Raw genomic sequence first — 16,639 nt, forward strand, 5'->3', positions numbered from 1 at the left:
GAGTGCTAACCAAGTGAACATCTGCACAACAGAAGACTGAACAAGATGCCCAGTGGAAGCCCTCAGGGAAATACTGTTGGTAGAAAGTGTTTTTGCCCCTTTAAAAAATAAATCCGGATTATCAAAGGGTTTATTTTGATGGTGGTAGTAAGAGACTCAGCTATTATGGCCAAAAGTTCTCTTCCATTCAGGATCACCTAAGAACTTTCTTGATTTGGGAATTGGAAAAGTCATCTCCTTCCGATTCCTATTGCCATATTGCAATGCTGCTGCGTCATGTTTGCCACAGAAGCTGTCCCTGTGCTCCCTCCTCTGTGAGCTGCTGTGCATTTTGTCACTGTTGACATTAATGTGCAGGTGTATGAGACGGGCATACAAAGGGACTTTAAAAGGTTTGCAAACATGCAGAATTAAAAGGTAAAAAAATGAAAATACAAACTTTATATAAACATAAATCCCATCAAGTCCAAGATCATTTTGTAAGTGATGATACCACTAAGGGTCCTGGAGTTTAAGTCAGAAGAAGCCAAATTAGCAGTTTAAGGTGGATGCTTAAGGATTTCCTACCGAAACTGCCACAAAATTGCACTTGTTTGATGAGAGTAATGGGCAGGATCATTGTCGTGAAGAAGGGCTCTCTGGTTAAGATTTCCTGGGGATGGTTCTGCTGAAGCTTTGGCTAATTCTTCAAAGCACTCTCCTAACAAGCATGTATTACTGTTCCCTGGCCCTCAGTAGAATCAATGAGTGGAATGCCTTGAGCATCCTCCTGAAAATTCCTATATCCTGTTGCTTTGTCTAGACCACTTCAACTCTTGTTAAATGTTGCTTTGTCTTCAGGTGATGCCACATTTCATCTCCTCTTGGAGTTCTGCAAATATCTATTTTAGGATCCTGGTCGCACATGTTTAAAATTTCCATTGAACGTTCTGCTTTCTGCAGCTGAGCTGAACACAATGGTTTTGGCACCCACCGAGCAGAAAGTTTGCTCCTCTTCAGTTTTTTCCATCAGAATTGTGTAAAGTGAACAACTGAAATGTCTAGGGTGTTGGCTATTCCTGCTCTTGTCAGTCCTCTTCCGTGAGTAAGACTAGCTCTTTCCATTCAAACTGATGTGTGTGATCTGCTGCTATGGGCTTCATCTTTAACATCACCTTGTCCATTCTTAAAACAAGTTATCCATTTGTAGACTGTTCATTTATTTGGGGCATTGTCCCCTGCACTTTTCTTAAAGTTTCAATGATTTCACCAGTTTTTCTCCAAGCCTCACCATCCATATAATGTTTGTTCTTATTTCAATTTTAACAGAATTCATGTTGCCCTGAAAGGGGTTCTTCTCAAACTGATATCTCATCCTTCTTAGTGTCTCAGACTAAATCCTGTTTGGTTATGATCTAAAAAGTTAGTATGAACTCATTTTGGTGCAAAAAATTTTGAAATCCATGCATGATTTTTGCATAATATCCCTTCTCCATAATCTTTATGAAGCTTGCCTTTCAGAGTCTTTTTTTAAAAAATCATATAAAGTGAACAAATTCCATGTATTTCATATATACAGTTCTAGGAGCATAGTGACACTTCCCACACTACTCTCCTTCCCACTCACCTCATGCTCCAATCCTCCCTCCTGCTTCCTTTCTTATTCTTTCCTTTGATTATTACAACAACATACTTTCAGTTTGTTTTATAACCATAAGCTTAACCTCCACTAAGAAAAGAATTCAACAAATAGAACAAAAAAATACTGTTCCTCAGCACTAGAGACAAGAGCTATAAACAATAATCAAATCTCAAAATGTCAATTTTGCTCATATACATGATATTTTTTGTACTGTGTTAGTTCCTACAGGTCAGGGAAAACACGATATTTTTCTCTTTGGGAATGAATTATTTCACTAAGTATAATGGCTTCTAGTTGCATCCATTTTGTTATGAAAGAAGATTTCATTTTTTCTATGGCCAAGTAGTATTCCATAGTGTTTTTTTTTTTTCTTTTTTGGTCATGTTTTCTTTATCTAGTCATTGGTTGATGGACATCTGTGTTGATTCCATATCTTAGCTATTGTGAATTGAGCTGCAGTAAACATGGAGGTACAGATAACTTGTCTTTTAAAGACAAGTTTACTTTTAAAAGACTATTTACTTTGAAAGTAAATAGTAGGTTCTCATTGAGTACACATGAAGAAAACACCCTGTATAGATTTCCGTAAGATAGTAGACAGAGATGGAAAGTTTCGCCTCATTGTAGAACCATACGTACCGTTAGGAATTGAAAGGGCTCTGATTGGTGAAGTAATCAAGTCCTCACCATGGCAACCCCATTCTAACTGGGCAGAATATCTCCAGCTTAAGAATGACAGGTTGTTCCTTGAGATTTAGGGTGTTTCAAGTCAGCTACACCTGTTTAAGAAAATGTCTCTCCCCTTTCATTGGCTTTACCAAACTTCAAGTTTCCATTCATGTTGGAAGTGCTGTCTCTCTGTCCACTGTATGTCTGCTATATACAGTGAATTAAAAACTTATCTAGATTCTATTCTCTATGGTCTTGAATAAAGGTTTCTACATGGGCATCTCTAATACTCCTGATTTGGAAATGTAAATGCATCAACTCCCATTTGGTCAATCAGTACAGGAAAGTTTTGTGATTTAATGTTTTACTCCTTGAACAGATTATACTTTCCAAAGACTACTTTGTTTTAAAGATTTATTTTATTTTATTTGAAATACAGAGTTACAGAGAGAGATAGAGACAGAGAGAAAGGTCTTCCATCCACTGATTCATTCCCCGGATGGCTGCAATGGCAGGAGCTGGCCAATCCGAAGCCAGGAGCCAGGAGCTTCTTCCGGGTCTCCCACACAGGTGCAGGGGCCTAAGGACCTGGGCCATCTTCCACTGCTATCCCAGGCCATAGCAGAGAGCTGGACTGGATGAGGAGCAGCTAGGACTAGAACCGGCACCCATATGGGATGCTGGCGCGTCAGGCCAGGGCTTTAACCCGCTACACCATAGTGCCAGCCCCCCAAAGACTTCTGAAGGGGTAGGCTCTAGGATACTTCATAAAGAGCTATCTACTAGGGCTTGGATCTCAAACAAACCTTAAATTATCAGGGCCTGAGTTTCCTCATCAGCAAAGGAAAGACGCATGATCCCTTCAGTGCTTCTTGAACCTCTTTACTTAGGAAGCCATGATATCAGAGGAAAATGTGTGCCCACTTCCTGAGATCAAGGCTGCCTATTATAAGTCTGAATTTTCTCCTTTTTTGTATTTAAAAGCAAGATTTATTTACATCAGTGATCTCTAGTTAGAGTGGCCTGGAGAGGGGCTCCAAAAGAGGCAAAAGCCAAAGGGGCTGGTAGTGGTGTGGTTTTTAGGCACAATTTTAGGGAAGAAACTGTCAATCAGTATAAAGATCTGATACCTAATTTGTTTTACTTGAAAATGTGGGAAGTTTTTCAATGTGTTCTGCTCTATATCTGTATGTTGTACAACAAAAAAAACCTTCTTTCCCAATCTTCAAATCAAATTAAAATTCAAATAAGCTCTACCATTATTTATTCAATGAATTTTTCATCATTGGTGCAGAGTAATGTTATTTAGTTTAAGATGCATGAGTCAAACTGATCTTATATTAAAGATAGCTATTAATTTTAATTTGGTAAACATTAGTAGAAGACATATTATACACAGGACACATAGCCAGACTTGGTCTGGGTCTGGGGTGTTATATGCCATCATCACCTTGATGCTGATTGCTACCTGTGTTTATGGCACATTCACCACACATAGTGAGGACTCAATAACTACTTATAGAATAAATGCCTTGGTTTCACAATTCCCCATAACACTTAGGGGTCATTGTCAGATCATGACTCCTGGACCTTTCAAGGCCTTTAGTAGCAGTGCTTTAACATCTACATGAACTGAGAGTTTGAAGGAGAGTGAGAATTCCCTAGTCAAGCCATTTGACCTTTATCTGTTTGTATTATGTATTGATTTTTATTTAAAGCTTTAATTTTGGTAGGTGTCATTTATCCAATTGAAAAGTTCAGTGTATTCCTAGATCTCTGAGAATTTTGGCAAGTAATGTTGGATTTTCTGGAAAGTGTCTCCCTCAACTCTTGAAACTATCATATATTTTTTCTTTTTTAGTTTACTAATATAGTGAGTTACATTGATTTTTTTTGAATGTTAGCAATATTATTTGTATTCTTAAGGTGTACTTATCATTCTTTTTATGTATTGCTGGATTAAATTTGCTAAATTTTTATTGTTCATGAGTGATACTGATTCATAGTTTTCTTTTCTTATGATGTCTTTGCCTCATTTTTCGTAAATGAGTAGTGCTGACCTCATAGAATGTGTTGGTATGTATTCTGTCTCCTCAATTTTCAGGAAGAGTTTGTGCAGAATTGCTGCTGTTTTGTAGAATTTAACAGTGGAGACTTTTGGGCCTGGCATTATATTGTGGGAATGTTTTAAAGTACAAAAATCAATGTACTTATTAACCACAGGGATAATTAGGATGTCTATTTCTTTCTTTTTTTTTGCTTTCAAACTTTTATTTAATGAATATAAATTTCCAAAGTACAGCTTATGGATTACAATGGCTTCCCCCCCACCCGCAACCCTCCCCTTTCCCACTCCCTCTCCCCTTCCATTCACATCAAGATTCATTTTCGTTTCTCTTTATATACAGAAGATCAGTTTAGCATCCATTAAGTAAAGATTTCAATAGTTTGCTCCCACACAGAAACATGAAGTGAAAAATACTGTTTGAGTACTAGTTATAGCATTAAATCACAATGTACAGCACACTAAGGACAAAGATCCTACATGAGGAGTAAGTACACAGTGACTCCTGTTGTTGACTTAACAAATTGACACTCTTGTTTATGGCTTCAGTAATCACCCTAGGCTCTTGTCATGAGCTGCCAAGGCTATGGAAGCCCCCTGAGTTCACTGACTCTGATCATATTTAGACAAGGCCATGGTCAAAGTGGAAGTTCTCTCCTCCCTTCAGAGAAAGGTACCTCCTTCTTTGATGACCCATTCTTTCCACTGGGATCTCACTCGCAGAGATCTTTCATTTAGGTTTTTTTTTTTTTTTCCCCAGAGTGTCTTGGCTTTCCATGCCTGAAATACTCTCATGGGCTTTTCAGCCAGATCCGAATGCCTTCAGGGCTGATTCTGAGGCCAGAGTGCTGTTTAGGACATCTGCCATTCTATGAGTCTGCTGAGTATCTCGCTTCCCATGTTGGATGGTTCTCTCCCTTTTTTATTCTATCAGCTAGTATTTGCAGACACTATTCTTGTTTCTGTGATCCCTTTGGTTCTTAGTCCTATCATTATGATCAATTGTGAACAGAAATTGATCACTGGGACTAGTGAGATGGCATTGGTACATGCCACTTTGATGGGATTGAATTGGAATCCCCTGGTATGTTTCTAACTCTACTGTTTGAGGTAAGTCAGCTTGAGCATGTCCGGAATTGCACATCTCTTCCCTCTCTTATTCCCACTCTTACATTTAACAGAGATCACTTTTCAGTTAAGTTTCAGCACTTAAGAAGAATTGTGTATTGATTACAGTATTCAACCAAAGGTATTAAGTAGAACAAACAAAAAAAAATACTAAGAGGGATAACATATCAAGTTGCTCATCAACAGGGTGAGGGCTGATCAAGGATGTCTATTTCTTATGGGGTAATCTTTGGTAGTTTGTGTCTCTAAATAAATGAGTGCATTACATCTATGTAGTCAGACTTATTTACATAATGCTTACATAATCTGCCCTCATTATACTTTTAACATCTGTAAGATCTGCAGCTATGCTACCTCTACACTTCTTGATGTCAGTCACCATGTCTTTTCTATTCCTGACTAGTGTAACTAGCAAAAGTTTAGTTGATTTTCTCAAAGAACCAGTGCTTTAATTGAACCAGTGGTTCAATGAAACCAGTGGTTTAATTGAATTTTCTGTTTTCTATTTTATTGATTTCTTCACTGAACTCTATTATTTCCTTTGTTCTACTTTCTGGGTTTTAATTTAACCTTATTTCTTTATAGTCTACATAGTTAGAAGCCAAGATAATTGATTTGAAGTCTTCATTTCTAATATTGGCATTCAATAATACTATAAATTTCTCCCTTCGTACTGCTCTAATAATATCCTACAATTTTTGGTATGTTGTTTTTTCATAGTCACTTTGTTCAAAATAATTTCTAATTTGTCTTTGAGTTTTCCTTCCACCATTAGATTATTTGGAAATCTGTTATTTAGTTCTAGGAATATGGGATTTCCCAGGTGTCTTTCTGATGCTGATTTCTGTCCATGCGTGCAATGACCGATAGTCAGCTGAACCCTCTGCAGAGCTCCAGGGTTCCCTCTGAGCTGATATCTCCTCTTTGTACTCTTTCATGTAAACACTTGCTATCTTTTTTAAAGACTTATTTATTTATTTGAAAGGCAGAGTTACAGAAAGCCAAAGGCAGAGGCAGAAGAGAGAAAGAGAGGTCTTTCATCCACTGTTACACCCCCAAATAACCACAATGGCCAGAGCTGGGCTGACCCAAAGCCAGGAGCCAGGAGCTTCTTCCAGGTCTCCCTCGTGGTTTCAGTGGCCCAAGGACTTAGGCCATCTTCTACTGCTTTCCGAGGCCATAGCAGAGAGCTAGATTGGAAGTGGAGCAGCCAGGACTTGAACCAACAGCCATATGGGATGCTAGTACTGTAGGCGGAGGCCTTGCCTGCTATATCACAGCACTGGCCCCAACACTTGCTATCTTGTTCTCCCCAGGAACTCAGCTACATCTCCTCAACCCGAGATACAGTTTGGGTGCCTCTTGTGTTTTCCTTCCCTGTATTATACACTGGAAAGTATTGCAGAAAGCTGGAGTACTTGTAAGAGCTCATTTTGTTTGCTTTTCCTCTTTTAAAGACCACTGTCCATCACAAGATGTCTAGTGTCTTAACAACTATTGTTCCATACATTTTGTTTATTTTTGCTTGTTTCAGGCAAGAGGATAAATCTTACTCTCATGACTTCATCTTTTCTCGAAGAAGACATTGTTTTGACACTAACAGAGGATTGTGTTTTAGCATTTGTTTTCATCTCTCACTGTATCTCATATAGTACCATTTGCATGGAGAAAATTCCACACGTATTGATGGGGTATACAAAGATAGACAGCAGAAGGCCTAAGTTTGAATCCCTTGTGCTTGGAATAACTGGTTATATGCCTCTGAGCAAGAATTTATCACCTCTGACTACAATAAATTATCATCCCCAGTCTAAAAATGGTTAAAATTACCATTTAATGAGCATGTGCCATATGACAGGCAGTGTGCCAAAAGCTTTATTTAATTATTTCTTTGAGCACTCACAGACAGTTCAAGAAATATTACTTCATTTACTCCTCACAGCATTCCTCTGAGGTAAATTTTTCAACTCACATTTCATGATGAGGAAATTGATTCTTTGGTCAACGTCATTAAGTTGTTAAGTGCCATACTCAGAGTTCAAAAAATCTTCGATCTATGTCATCTTGCCACACAAATCATGGGTTTGTGAAAACGATGTGATGGGTGATTTTGTATGTCAACTTGACAGGGCCAGGGCATACCCAGATAGTAGGTAAAACATTATTTCTGAATATGCTATCAGGGTGTTTTGGGAAGAATGAGCATAACATGAGTCAGTTGAGTGAGTAAATAAGGTGGTCCTGTCCAACGTGAGTGGGCATCATCAAAATTGTTGAGGGCCAACATAGAACAAAAACACAGATGAAAGGTGGATTTGTTCTCTGCATTAGCTGGAGCATTGCCTTTGGACAATGATCCTTCCCCCAAACCCCACTACCACCTTGGGCCTTTGAGTTTGCATTAGAATCATACCACCAACATTTGTGGACTTTCATTTTGAAGGAAGTAGATCATGGGACTCCTCAGTCTTTGTAATTGTGTGAGTCAATCACTCACAAAAGTTTTCTTTACATATATATATATATATATCTCCCATAACAATGTGTGTAATCCTATTATATATAACTATATTAGCACAAATAAATGAATATAATCTTAATGATTACATATTCCTATTGGTTCTGCTTCTCTGGAGAATCTAGACTAACACATAATGTATCAAAAGTACCTTCAGAATGTAGAGCTTAGTGAACTACAGTAACAGTTGGTAAGTAATAATTTACTATCAATTAAAATTTGTATGCAACCACAAAAGATCCTGAATAGCCAAGCAATCTTGAGAAAAAAATAACAAAGCAGGAAGCATTACACTACCTGATTTTAAAATATGTTACAAAGCTATAGTAAGTAAAACAGCATAGTATTGGCATAAAAACAAATCCATAGACCAATGGAACAGATAAACCTAGAAGTAAAGCCACACATCTACAGCCAACTGATTTTTGACAAAGGTGCAATGGAAAAAGAAGGGGCCAGCATTGTGATATGTCAGGCTGCTGCCACCTGCAACACAGGTATTCCATATGGTATCCCACATAGATTCTGGTTCAAGACCCAGCAGTTCCACTTACAATCCACCATCATGCTAATGTGCCTGGGAAAGCAATGGAGTATGGCCCAAATGCTTGGGCTCCTGCTCCCACATGGAAGATCTTGTAGAAGTTGCTGGCTCCTAACTTTTGCCTTTCCCAGCCCTAGCAGTTGCTGCCATTTGGAGAGTGAATCATGAAATGAAAGATTGTCTCTCTGTTTCTCCCTTTCTTTTTCTGTAACTCTGCATTTCAAACAAATAAATAATATTTTTTAAAAAGGAAGAAGGATACTCTTTAATAAATGATCTTTGGAAAATTTCATATCCACATGCAGAATAGTGAAACTAGAGCCCTATATCTTACCAAATACAAAAATAAACTACAAATGGATTATGAACTAGGTGGGCCCCTGGCAGATCTTGGAAGAAGTTGATGGTGAGATTCTTCTGGGCACACTGCTTGGCCTCCAGTGCCTTCTTCATTCCGTGTGTGCTCTAGTGTGGCCCCTCTCACCCCCTTGGAGGAATTGGCATCACATCACATCCACTGCAACAACTCAGAAAGAAGTCAGAGGCATTATAAGACTGTTGTCAACACCAAACCAGTCCTCACCACCCACTCCCACCCACCCCAAGAGGCAAAAATAGACACGGGGTAAGAACAGGAATGAATCTGAAAAAAAAAAAAAAAACAAAAACAAAAACAAAAACCAGAGCTGATATTCAAAGAGGATGGAAAAGAGTGAAAGATTGTGCTCAGGTTATCTAAAGCCTGGGAAATGAACAATTAGAAGCAATGTGCTTTAATGGTATCAAGAGGTGACATCACATCAGAGAGAGAGAGAGTTAGAAAAAGTTTTGGATGAATACTTCAGACATTATGTGGATGTTCTCTGAGACTATCAGGATAACAAGCTGACATAATTTTAAAATGCAATACAGTTGAAGCTACAAGTCTGAAAATCTATGGCAAGCTTCCAGAGCATGCCAAAATCAATAAAACTGATGCATTTTGTCCAGTTTGATGACAACACAGATGATAATCAAGACAGTGATGATATCTGAGTGGAACTCAGTATTTTACATTGCAGTTTTTCTGAAGATTTTCCTAACCTAAAAGTTGATTTTAGCTAGGACCATTAAGATTCAATTACACTAGCATGAATGCAATTTGTTAAGGTACACTGATTAGTTTCTAAGGTATTTGTTTCTTTAAAAATTTAATAATGCTTAATTATTTTAAGTGAAATGTTAAGGCTACCTTGTTCTTTTGATGGAATGGAGCTGATGGGTAGAAGACTACATGTACTGTTTGAGAGAAAAATGCTTTAGGCCTTTCCTGCTCTGACCACTTTCAGTAAGATGCTTTGAATTTTTAAAAATGGATTAAGATGCTAAAGGTGAAACCTGAAACTATGAAAGTATTGGCCAAAAACAGGGAAATACTTTAGAACTTCAAAATAGGCAAGCATTTTCTAGATCAGACTCCCAAAGCAAAAATAGATGAATGGAATTCCATGAAACTAAAGAGCTTTTGCATAGCAAAAGAAACAATCAACAGAATGAGGACAAAGCTTAAAGGGTTGGAGAAAATATTTGCAAACTATACATCTGACTAGGGCTTAACATCCAGAGTATATAAGGAACTCCGTAAACTCAATAGCCAAAAAAAAAAAAAATAAAATAAAATAAAAAAAAAAAATCCTAAGTCCAAATAAACATTTCTTAAAGTAGTACACGCAAATGGCCAATAGGTACATTAAAAATGCTCAGCATCACTGGTCATCAGGAAGTGCAAATCAACACCAGAATGATATGTCACCTCTCTTCAGTAAGATCAGCTATTATCAAAAACATATAACAAGTGTTGGTGAGGATGAGGAGGAAAGTGAACCCTTATACAATGTTGATGGAAATGAAAATGAGTATAGCTACTGTGGAAAATAGTATGGAGGTTCCTAAAAAAAACTACAAATAGAACTACCATATGATCCAGAGATCTCACTCCTGGGTCTCTCTTCAAGGGAAATGAAATCCATCAGTCAAAAAGACATCAGTCAAAAAGACAAAAAGTCCCACATTTGTTGTAGCACTATTCACAATAGCTAGGGAATGGAACCAACCTGAGTGTCTATCCACTGATGAATGATAAAGAAAACATGGTACATAAACACAGAGAAATATTACGCAGCCATAAAAAAGCATGGCATCTTGTCATTTGTAATAACATGTTAAATGAAACAAGCCAAGCGCAGAAAGACAAATATCACATGATATCACTTATATGTAGACTCTAAAAATAGGTGATCTTATACATATTAAAAATATATTGTTGGTTACCATAGGCTATGGAAGGAAGTGGGAATGAAGGGGTTGGGGAGAGGCTGACTGACAGATACCAGGTTATACACTAGATAGGAATAAGAAGTTCTGGGGTTCTATTGCACAATGGAGTGACTATAGATAATGTTCATGTACTGTATATTTCTCTATTTAAAAACCCTGGAAGATAGGATTTTGGATGCTTTCACTAGAAAGAAATGTTAAATTCTTGAAAGGTTAAATATATTTACCCTAATTGATTATTATACAATGTATACATGTAACAAAACATCACATAATTCCCCATAAATATGCATAATTTATATGTCTTAAACTGTTAAAATAAAAATAATATATTTTCAGCAAATTAATTTCTTTTCTGACTATTTCTTTATATACCTCCAAAGCAGAAGAAAAAAAATCATTCTTCCCAACTTCTAGAAGCAAACTAAAAGGTCTTTGAGAGACTTTGTTTGTTATTTAACATGTTTACAATTTATCATGGCTTATAAATAAGACTTAATTTATTTCACAGATTTGCTAAGAGTGAAGAACATTTCTTTTTAGTGCCTTAATCAAGATTGCAGACACAGGGCCAGGTTCAGGGAGGCCTTTAAAGTTCTGCACTTTGCTAGTTAGTAAGGAACTCAAATGAGCCAGTGTTTTATCTTCTCATCTGCTTATCAGACACAGCTGGAGTAATAAGTCCACTCTGCCTGCCAAAGCTCTGCCTTAGGGCCTCTGCTCCAAGGAGGGGAGAGAATATGATTTCACATGATCCAGGCCATATACATTTGGATCGGCTTGCAGAGTGTTTCACATTTTTGTTGTAAACAGTTTGGGAATCTATAGTCATGTCTGGGGTTTCATATGGGAAAAATGCGTTTTTCATTTTATTGTTGTTGAACAAACTTTACAGATACAGGGACGGAGTTAGTTGGCCCACTCCCTTATGTCTATGCAGGAATGCTTACTTTCCAGTTTTTCACAAAAGGATCTCAGGATGTTTCTTCTTTAATGGCTCAAGACACACACCAAGTTTGCGCTCACTAGAGCGGGGGAAAAAAGCAAATGAGGACTTTATGAAATAGAGGAAACCTAGCAGTCTCAGAGGACTGATGTCTTGTTAAGTTTTAAAGGCATGTTCTCAAGTCAAATGCCTCAACTGATGGCACAAATCAATGTAGTGTCTTCAAAATGTTCATGAAAAAGCTACAGAAATTCAGAATTCCAGTACTCTATAAGGCCTGGAATGACAAACCAGAATGTAATTTCTTTTTCCAGTTTGGAAATGAAAACATGCGTGTTTGTTGTTTGGTTTCCCATTAGCTTCTCATCATATCTAGCTAAATAACCCACCCACAGAATGGATTCCTGCCCATCACTTACCTTGAGTCCTACAAACTGTCTCACGTTAAGTAGAATTTGTCTCAGGACAAGAACATCAAGCAAACTGAATAATATTTTCCAACCAGAAAATGCAGATAGAGAGGGCAGTGCTGCTACCCTTAGCCAACCAATAAAATAGTTCTATTGAAACACCTGGTGTTATTATCTATTTATTCATTAATTCATTCCACTGTTTTAAAAATATTTTTCTCTCTTGCTAATATTATAATAAATTATTTATTTATTTGAAAAGCAGAGAGAAAAAAAGGGGGAGAGAGAGAGAGAGAATGAATCTCCTGTCTTCCCATCTTCTTCTTTACTCTTCAAATGCACACAATAGCCAGGACTGGATCCAGCTGATCTGGGAACTCAATCCAGGTTTCACACTTGGGTGGCAGGGATCCAGGTGCTTGGATCCATAACTTGTTGCCCCACATGGTACACATTAACAGAAAACTGGAAGGGAGAGTGGAGCAGGGACTCAAAACCAGGCACTGCAATGTGGGATGCAGGGATCCCAAGTGGCATCTTAACCATTTCACCAATCATCCATCCCCAAATACAATTCTTTAAATAAGCAGCCATGGGAAGTCTGACCCATTCACACACTTTTTTCCCCAGTGAGACAGAATTTCATATTTCTGACTTCAGGAAGTACATGGCTGGAGCAGATTATGCGTGAATTTAAAAAAGTGAGATGCATCTCATTGATATCCCAAGTAGCCACCTTTGGGCTCAGCAGAGCAATCAAGTTCTCAGAAAAGTTTTGTTGTATTAATAAACGAAGAAGGCTTTCCTGTCTGGCTTCCTGTGGAAGATGATGAAAGAATCAAGAAACAATTTGTATGATCATTGCAAGAAATAGACCTTACTTGGAGTCAGTGATGATTCAGGTTGGATTTCTATGTTCTCACTTAGCCTTATAATCTACGATACTCTTCAACATTGAGTGTTCGAGATTTCATTGGGTTTGGATTGGAGCATATTTATGCCGTTTCACTGAAAAACCTTGATTGTGATGCTAAATTGCATTTAAGAAGACCCATACAGTCAAGGAGAAGTCTTCTCTCATTTAGGAATTAGCAGAGTGTAACTGTCAGAAACCAAATAAATATTGCACCAGTGGGAAATGGTTCTTGCTAAAACATATGAATGCTAGAACCTATGTGGAGACCATGTAAATTGTGCCATAAGAAGTCATTGCTCATCACCCACATGTCAAACCTCCTTCCTGAAGCTTTGGCCAATACAACTTCAGTCTTCTTTGATGTTACGAGTATAGTGGGAAATACTTTAAAAAGTCAGTGCTGTAAAACATAGTGCTGATTAGCCTATGGATATTTGTTTGCTCCTTCGCACAAATTTTTAAGAAGATTTGTTTATTTATTTGAATGGCAGAGTAACAGAGAAGGAGACAGAAATCTCCATCCGTTTATTCACTCCCCAGATGGTTGCAACAGCTAGGGCTGGGCCAGGCAGAAGCCAGGAGACAGGAGCTTCTTCCAGATCTCCCACGTGGGTGACAGGGGGCCAAATATTTGGTCATATTCTGCTGCTTTTCCCAGGCTGTTGTTAGCAAGGAGCTGGATCAGAATTGGAACAACTGGTTATGAACAGGTGCACCTATGAGATACCAGCACTATAGGCGGCAGCTTTACCTGCTATACCACTACACCAGGACTACAGAATGAATATTCTAAGGATTCAACTTTCTGGTTCTGCCACTGATTGTTTAGCCACCTGGGCAAGTACCTTATCCTTTCTCAGCCTCAGTTTCCTCACTGGGAAAATGTAGATAATGAGCATTACCTACTTCATAGGATTGTTTCCAGAATTAAATAAGGCACATACAGGTATAATCATAGTGCCTGGTGCACAGTAGAACCTAAATAAATATTATTGTTAATTACAGTATAACTTATCTCTAGTATAATTCTACTAATTATAATAGCTTAATGTTCCAAAAACTCAGGGAGCAGGGATGTGCATCAGTGGAGACATTCAGAAGGTAGGGTTCAAGGCTAGTTAACAGCTCAGCAATTCAGGGGCATCTCCAAGTCCCACAAACACCCACACGGCCACAGTACCGATGTTTTTTTGTACTTTATTTAACTAAATTGGCTGAAAACTCAACTTTCCTTTAAAAAAAAAAACTGTCTCAATCCTCTTATGATTTGAAACAAAATAGAACTTGACATGCTTCTTTCAGCTTTCCCAGTACAGAGGGCTTATGCTCTCAGAATTGTATCTACAAAGCACGGTGAATACATTAAAAAGTAATTAAAATTAAAATTAAAAATTAAAGGAAATATATAGCACAGAGGTAAATAATGATGAACCAAGAACTCATTTTTAATTCCTTCGCTGTAACCAGAAAGAAGTAGTTTCCATCAGTTCTTCCTGGGGTTAATCTGGACCCTATAAGCATGATTTAGAGGACACAGAACATTCATACCAAAGAAGAGGAGGTGAATGACTTAAAGAAGAATTGATGCTTAGCAAGGAAGAGTTGTAGACAAAGAGCAAATTCCCTCTTGGAAACTTTACTACTGTTTTCTCTACTTACTCCCTTTTATTGGATGTCACTTCCTTTGAATTTTAGTGAATTGAATTCACTTTTCTCTTGAAATATATCCTTGCTCCATGACTTATGAGTATTATTCATGACAAAAACTTTCCTCTACATGAAAATATAACATACTTGTATTAAGCGAAATAATACCTTGGCTGTGGTGGCTCAGTTTTGTGAGGAGTTACACATTTCATCTTGCAAGGAAGAAAAGTTCAACCTTAGCAAATGGCTCCTGTTACATCACAGAATATAAAATAAATCTCTAAAGCAAAGGGATTTTCTCTTTCAAGGCCTACTTAAATGTTGTTTGTTTCAGATTAACTTCCTTATCCCCACACCAACACAAGCAAAACCCCTCAGACATGTTTTGAGAACCTACCAGGTTACCAAGCACTGTTCTGGGTTCTTTCATTTAAGTCATCCACAATCAGCACTAATTGCTCTCCTCCATATTCCTTTACGCTTTGGGAGTATATTGTTTGGAACAGGGATCATCTGGAGAAAGAGAGATTAAAAACCATTGTACTAATCTAGGTGAAATATGGGTATGTGGGCTGTCATGAGAATGGAGACAATGTATAAGGAGATTGTAAAGAGAACTTGGGGAACTTCATACCAGAGTGATTCTGGACTGAAAGGAGATAGCAGGATGAAAGACAAGCTGGAGTGCTTGAAACTGAGGAGGCAGAGCAGAGTGGATGGCAGTCTGTGAAAGCACCGACTTCAAGGTGAAAATGAAACAAGATGATTATAAAAATGTCTGCATCCGAGAAAGCATTCACGAGCACTGGTGTTTGGCTAGTAGTGCTCCTCCCATTTCTTTTAATTAGACCATCAATCACTGGGCTGACTAAAGGTGGAGAGTAAAGTATAGTCTAGTTTGTCCAGAGTCCATGAAATATTCTTAATGCCTCCGCCTGAAATTAGTGTAAGTTTGTTGACTACAGATTTCTTGAGCACTTATTCAATGGCAAGTGTTATGCTAGGTGCCAAACCTGCACAAACGGCACAATCTGTCCTAGTGAAGCTCTTCAGGCTGGAAACACAGATGTGCAAATGGATGAGTGAGAATGCGGGATAAACCATGTGTTAGATAAATACATTCGGTGGCGACCGGCACCCTTATCAACTAGCACATCTGCCATCGCGCCTGTGCATAAAAGACCTCACCCTTGTTACATCTCCCTTCCCCTTTGTAGTCTTGTAAGGAAGAGAAACTGAGATAACACAGACTTTGGAGTTGGATAAATCTGAGTTCTAATTCCAGATCCACATGAACTAATGTGGGACCTTGAGCAAGGTAATCTAACATTCAATGCTGCAGACTCCTTGTCTGTAAGTGAGGATAATGACCACATCTCATCAGATTGTTATGAAAATGAAACTGATTAAGATATGTTAAGTGAATGCCATATAGTCAGCTTTAAGGAATGTTAATTTTGGATCTTTAGTCTCATATCTCATTAATGTTTATATACCCTCTACAAAAATATAAATGTCCTTTTGCTACATTTGAACACCTGGTAGCCTCCCATTTGGTAGAACATATTACTCTTGGTGTCTTCCAACCTTTTGTTCCAAACTGGCTGCCTAGGTGCTCTCTACCTCCTCCTTGGAGCCTCTTCCCCTCACTCTGGAAATGGATCCTTGGTTTGCTGGATTCCTTGTATTTAGTTATTTGTTTTATTTCCTCATTTTGAAAAGCCCATTCTCCAGTATGATTTTTCTAAAAAGGGAATAATGCCTTTTGGTTTTGCTCTTAATTTTGAGAACTTACATATTTGAAAATGTTTTTACTTGAATTTGACTTTAAAATTGCATATTAGAAATATTTACCCCAT

General features: G+C 37.9%; 1 pseudogene; it reads left to right on the plus strand.

Annotated features, from left to right (window-relative positions):
• Window positions 1-9,198: 9,198 nt before the first annotated feature.
• On the plus strand, window positions 9,199-9,580 carry LOC103350131 (eukaryotic translation initiation factor 1A, X-chromosomal-like; annotated as a pseudogene).
• Window positions 9,581-16,639: the final 7,059 nt, after the last annotated feature.

The sequence above is a fragment of the Oryctolagus cuniculus genome, chromosome 7 (genome assembly GCF_964237555.1).
Source record: "Oryctolagus cuniculus chromosome 7, mOryCun1.1, whole genome shotgun sequence".
NCBI lineage: Eukaryota > Metazoa > Chordata > Mammalia > Lagomorpha > Leporidae > Oryctolagus > Oryctolagus cuniculus.